This window comes from Furipterus horrens, unplaced genomic scaffold (assembly GCF_987537825.1).
Source record: "Furipterus horrens unplaced genomic scaffold, mFurHor1.1.pri manual_scaffold_3, whole genome shotgun sequence".
Lineage (NCBI taxonomy): Eukaryota > Metazoa > Chordata > Mammalia > Chiroptera > Furipteridae > Furipterus > Furipterus horrens.
The window spans coordinates 45,793,740-45,800,536 of record NW_028327173.1 but is presented as its reverse complement, the minus strand read 5'-3'; the positions used below and the strand labels follow the sequence as shown (position 1 = coordinate 45,800,536).

Here is a 6,797-nt window from a genome sequence, read left to right as displayed (position 1 = left end):
TCCCTGCTCCTCTAAGACCTGACTCACTTCAAATTCATATGGTTTATATTCTTCCCTCTGATGATTTATTTCCTTTTAAATTAAACGGTCCTTTCTATAAGTTTTAATAGTTTAGGTTGTTAACCCTTTTTGAGAATTAATGAATGAATTCATAAATGAAGTTCTTGAAAAAATGCATATGGAGGATCTGAAATGTTTCCCATACAGTAGTGACGAAGTAGACTATGATCTCTATCCTCATGGAGTTTACAGTCTTGTGGGAGAGGCTGACAAGAACTAAATACAATACTAACCAACTGTGAGGGGTGCTTAATGGTGCTTATAGAGAGGAGAGGACGAGGTGAATGAGAACGCAAACTGGGGGTGGGGAGGGCTCCACTTTTAGATGAGGCATTCTGGAAAGGTGAAGGGTGATGGATGCAGAAAGCTAGTGCTAACGAGCAATGCAGGCAGAGGCCAGACCCACACAGTCCCATCAGCCAAGCCACCGTGAGGATTAGCCTATCAGCAAATGGCAGCCATTAAAGGCTTTTAAACAGCAAAGGCTCATGATCAAATTCCTATTTTGGGGGGGAAAAAATCATTCCAGCTACAATATGGAGAATAGATTAAGAGGCAAAGAAACTGTACAGAGGTAGTTGTGAGGCTGCTACAAGCTGCAGGGCTTGAAACTGTTAAATAAATAACAATATAACAATTAGGTTTTTTCCCAATCAGTCCCTTATTGCCAAGGAATGAGAGTGGCGCTTTCAAAGCAAAAAGGAAATGCAGGAACATAAGAAGCTAGAGAAAGCAAAGGTATGTTTGGAAATCAAACATCTGCGAGCATGCCACATGAGTCCCATAAAGATAAGGCCCTATAAGATCCCTTCTGCTCCCTGGTTCCCACATGGACACCCTGCTCCACATTCCACGTTGGCAGGGAAGGGTAGTAAGGCATCCCCGAGGCCACACAGCAGGCTCACCGTCTCTCTGGTTGTGTGCCAAAGCAGGATAAGGTAGCAGATGCCAAGGAGAAAAGGATGGCATGGAATTTAGCAAGATGCCAGAGAGGTCCTGGGAGGCAAGCACACAACTCAGGAGGGAAGTTTCTGTGATGAGAATCCAGGCGCCAGGGTAAGGAAGGCTTTACGTTCACCCAAGAGCAGACTACAAAGCCACACCTGTCCACCGCCCTCCTGCATCCTAACAAGGAGAGTCTGTCTTATGTGACATGTTCTTATGAAATACATCAGTTTATAAACTTTGACAGCACATATTAAGAGTCCCACTTCCACACCCCTGCCCCCCACAAAATTTCTTATAAATTGTTTCTCCTGAATATAGATGCTGATAAATTTTCCTCCTTATATTGGAAGTCAAAATTGTCCCTAAAGGTAAATAGCCTCTAAGTTTTCTCTAGAAATAGAAAAGAAAAATATAGTGGTCTCCTGTGGCCTGCAGTGTCCAGCCACGCTATATAGGAGTTCTCTTGTCTTCCACACACTCCCATCCACCTCTCTGCATGATGCCCCTCACCCTACTCCCTCCACGGCCAGTTCTCTCAGCATAATTTCACACAAGGAAGAATAAAAATTACAAGTTAGCACATCATTTACTTTTTCCACACACCAGATTCTACACCCCTGCCTTATATACACTATCACTAAATCACGACAACAAGAGCAGGTGGTGTGCATCATTATCCCCATCCTACAGATGAGGAAACCCAGCCTTAGATTAAGGAATCTGTCCTACTCGCATACCAAATGGCAGGGGCAGAATTTGAATCCACGTCGATCTGGTTCCAGAGGTCGAATTTTTAACCACTGTGGCTTTCTATCCAGAGGAGCTTCACTCTCCCCCCCAGAGGAATTTTTCTGCGAACTTTGAGCTAACTTATTTATTTACTCTTTGGGTCATGGTGGCTGAATAAGAACAGAAGTGGAGGCCATTGCTCCTTCCACTATAACCAGCACCTAGAGCAAAATGATCCTGCTTCACTGAAAAAAATCGAAAGCTGGATGTCTACACTGGAGAAGTCAACACTAATCTGTTCATGCTCTCATTTTCAAAGAAACTTTTTTTCAGAAGGTTAAAAAAAAAAAAAAGTGCTATTTCATTGCAAAAAAAAAAAAAGTCACTGCTTTCTTAGCCAAAGCCAGCTATTTATTTTCTGGCAACCTCATTGACAAGGGTGCAGTACACAAGACTCTCACTGCATGAGCTACACAGCCCTCCACTTGGTCCCTTTCGGTTCAAAGGGTGAGGCTGCGCAACATGACCTCATTTTTGTACAGCCAACCTAAAATAATGCCTTGCGACTTCAAAAAGGAGGAAGAAAGAAAAAGAGAGAGAACGAAAAATGAAAGAAAGAGCTGCCATAAACACACGTCTGTTCCTCCCCACCCTTCTCTCTCATGGAAACAGTTTCCAATTTGTTTCGTAATTGCATTGAGTCATCTGGGCTGACACTCAAGACTATTTCTCAAAGTCACCATCCCCCTTACATGCAGGAAAATGAGGCATTTAAGAAAATTTCCCTCCTCCCCACATAATCTCTTTCTCTTTGGGTAGTTAAATGGAGGTGGCTTGAGAGAGGAGGGGCAGAAATTTTGGAAATCACAGTTGATGAACTGCAAACGTGTGCAAGGGATGCACAGTGCAGGAGGGAGTAAAAAATGAAATTCCTCTGTGAAAATAATGCACATGTCCCAGGGAAATGAGCCACACGTTTTTTATAAATCAAGAGACCAGTGCTTTCTTTATATGTGCGCCAAACAGCATTCCTGGGTAACAGTTCCATATCTCATGAGGTGCAAGCCACTTCACTCCACCTTATTAGAAACTTTCAAAACAAGGCAAGTATTTTGAAACCCATAAAATTTATGGAATTCTAAGCACACCAAAGACAGAATGGACGAGGGACTCCTCTGTGTAACTGGTTTTAATTTATATTCACTTGAGCAATGTAACCCACCTTTAAAATCCAACCAAGATTTGAAAACATGAATAACTATAAACCATTTTTTAAAAAACAGTTTCCCACTTTCTCAACAGCCTTAAAAGTCACTTGCTCAAAGCTTCTAAAACACAAGAAAAATGAATCCCAGAGTTTCTAGAAAATGGGCCCTAACCTTTGTCACTCACCTGATTACTTACCACCGTTTGAAAGGGAAGACAGGCGTCCAGCTGGTGGGCAGTGCAGTTACCAGCCTAAATGCGTCCTAGAAATTCTAGACAGCAGTTAATGAGGAGGGAAGTGATCAAGCAAGCCTATTTATCCTGACGCCCAAATAAATGAGAGAGCTGTGGCACCCCGAATACATTCTTCAGAACAACCAGGCCAAACACCACGATAAACTTGTGAGCACATAGTTTTAAATAGCTTAGAAGAATTTCATTTTCCCACTTGCCTAAGGTAAGACCCAAAGGGAAATCTCAAGTTAAATATTTACTCTTTTAATTTAGCACTGCTTATCCATATGGCATACCAGGTAGCATTGGAAAAAAAAAAATCAAAACAACATAAACCAAGGCCCTGCCGCGGCCCTCCAGAATCTTAATCAGGGCTCAGGGATTCAAATAATAATATTAGCAAATATTTCCAGAGCACTTACAATGTGTCAAATACTATGCATATGATCTCATTTAATGTTCCCAACAATCCAATAAAGAAGATACTATTTTGATTCTTTCACACCCTGGGTGCAGTGAGGAAACAGAAGCTTAGAAAGGGGAAGCCACTGGCCCAAGAATGCAGAGAGTGGCAGAGTTAGGATTTAAACGCTGCCTGTCTAATTAAAGCCTCACTGAGAAAGCTAACTGCACATCAGATAGTGAGACCTGGAGGCTTTCCACCGTAAGTTCACCAAAAGCCAACACAGAGCGCTGATTTTGTTCTAGGCGCAGTTATATGCACTTGGCATAAATTAAGTCATTTGCTCTTTATAATAACCTATAAAGTAAGTCCTTTGATTCTCCCCAAGTTTCCAGATGAGGAAACTGAGGCATGGAGAGGTTAAGCAACTTGCCCAGGGTCATACCTTTCAGAAGCAAGTAGAGTCTGAATTCAAACCCAGGCAGCTGGCCCCAGGCTGTTGCTGTCCTTGCCACTCCACTATCCATCCATGGAAGCATGGTGACCCCAAGACAGCCAATGAATTCTGGTTCCAATAATAGGAAACTAACGGAGTTCAGAACCACAAGAGAAATACTCCTCTATACATTGTGCTCATCTGACTATACCTAGGGCATTTTGTTCAGGTATTTTTAAAACATTTTAAGAAAAACATTGACAAATTGGAACTTGCCCAGCAAAGAGCAAGAAGAGGAGGAAATAGGGGAACGATGTCCTAAGAGTATAAAGAAACTGGGGCTGTTTGGTCTGGAAAGGAACTTGCAAGTGCACACATGTACCTAAAATGTCAAGAGGACCCCAGCCGCCCTGAGAAGATGTGGGATGCAGCCCTAGGACCTAACAGATGCATCATTCATTCATTCACCAAGTTGTACTAAGTAGCTAGTATGTGTCAAAGGGAGGAAATGCTCCCTAGTTTAACAACTTGCATTTCAGAAGAGGAACATCTGCTTACTCATCAGTGAGACCCACTGGAGGTGAGAACAGGTAGCAGAGATGATTCCTGCGCTGGGGGGAGCAATGGACATGTGACCCCTGCGACTCTGCTATGCTCCATTTATCCTGCACTACCACTACCAAAAAATGCCATAACAGTCCCCACAAATTACAATGCTTAATCATCTGTAAGAGGCCAACAGAAGCAACCCCCCAAAAAAGAAGGAAAACCTTTTCAGTGGGCTTTACATGGGGCACTGAACAAGTCTGAACAAAGGTAAAACATACTTGTTCCACACTTTGAAAACAATCTAAAGGACTAGTTGCATTCTAAAACAAGAGAGTAATTATGAAGAAAAAATTCAATTTTTCTTCTCCCCTTCCTTCTCCTCAACTTTGTCTTATTAATGAATGGATTAGCATACCGCATCAACAAGTATCTTGTTCCTAGGGCCTGTCTTGTCTATTGTTCTTTTTAATGTGTTTACACTGAGCCAGAAACTGTGGCATTAGCATCCTGGAATCCCTTGGACCACAGAACCAGCTCCTAACATGTCATCCCTGGGCCCGGTTTACAGCAGCAGCAGGCACTCACTGTTGGCCCCTCTAGCAAAATGTTTTCCAATTTCTGAGTCAGGAGAAGTATCTGAGGTCATTCATAAACACATTCCAGAATGTGAGCACTTCCAAGTGAAAAAAAACAATCAAAACCACTGCAATGATTTTAAATTTAAGACAATACTTCCCATGAACTATTGTGTTCTTTGTTAAAATGAGGATACATATGTATTTTCAGTATTGCTGTTAGTATGGTTTTTAAAGTTTTTTTCTTCTTTTATTTTTTTGAACAACGCATTATTTAGTAAAAGACAATAAAAATCTTATGCGATTTCGAGGTATTCTTCTAGATAGAATGAATTTTCCCACAGTTAGAGAATATTTTTCCTGAACCAATTCTAAGTTTTTTGTTGTTGTTTTTTTTTTGTCTGAAAAAATAATCCGTTTAATTGAAAAATGTGGAGTATACTACCCCACTCTCCGAAATGAGGGGCTGAAGAGACCAGACCCTCTACATCACTTCATAGCCACTTTGGATGCTCTTCACAAGGCAGCAGGCAGAGACAATTCCCAGGAGCTCCACAAAGGCAATGCCCAGGGCTGCCCCCGCCACCACCAGCACTCTGTTCCTCAGCCAGAACCCAATCTTCTCCACACAGCCCTCAGGATGGATTTGCTTCACATTGAAATTAATCCCACAGCCCTCAGTGACATTGATGCAGCAGGAGTCAGGGACACGGCCCTTGGGCTCAAGAGGGATCATCTCCCAATCTGTGGAGTTAGCAGCCCCACAGCACTTGAAATTTTTCTGCATCTCATCCCAAGAACGAAATTGTCTGGTTCTGTTTGGGGTAATTCTTCATCTGCTGCCGGAATTCCTCATTAAATTCTGACATCACCTTTTCTCTAAACACACAGCCAGCAATGGCTGCGGCCACCTCCACAAGCATGATAAGGGAGAGGAATATGACAAACGTGATCATAAGACAATGGTTCTCCTTGCACGCCCCACAGCAACCCACAATGGCCACCAGGAAGAGGAAGGTTCCCACTGCAATGATGACCACAGGCAACACGGAGCCAAGAGTGGCCCCTTGGCTGATAGTCTGACTGAGGATGTACTGGGCCCCAATATCCACAGCGATCAGTCCCACCGCACAGGCCCCTCCAGGAAACTTGACTGCGGGGGAGGAGGATGGCCCATCCTTGCCCAGTTTGATCAAATGCCAAAAGAGGAGTTCCCAGAAAGCCTTGATCCCAGGGCACATGTTCCTAACCTAGAGCAGTGCTTCCTAGGGGCCTCATGGGCCCCAGAACTGCCCTCTCATCATCCTCGGTGCCTAACTCATAGCCATCATCTGTGAATAGGGTTCCTTGAGCCACCGAGGCCAGGGAAGAGAAAACCAATTCTAACAGTTTTTAATGACACTTTTCTAATTTTTTGCCCTTACCCGAAGACATTTTTCATTACTTTTTTAGAGAGTGGGGAAGGGAGAAAGAGAAACATTGATGCGAGGTAGAAGCACCAATTGGTTGCCTCCCATACACACCTGGACCAGAGGTCGAACCCACAACCTTTTGGTTATGGAACGACACTCCAACTGACTGAGCCACACTGGCCAGAGAATGATGCTCTTCTTTTTGTGTCATCAACAGGACTGAGATATTTGCATGAATCAGTATA

General features: G+C 43.1%; 1 pseudogene; it reads right to left on the bottom strand.

The window, feature by feature from the left end:
* Positions 1-5,538: 5,538 nt before the first annotated feature.
* LOC150015024 (CD63 antigen pseudogene) lies at positions 5,539-6,155 on the bottom strand (annotated as a pseudogene).
* Between the last annotated feature and the right edge of the window lie 642 nt (positions 6,156-6,797).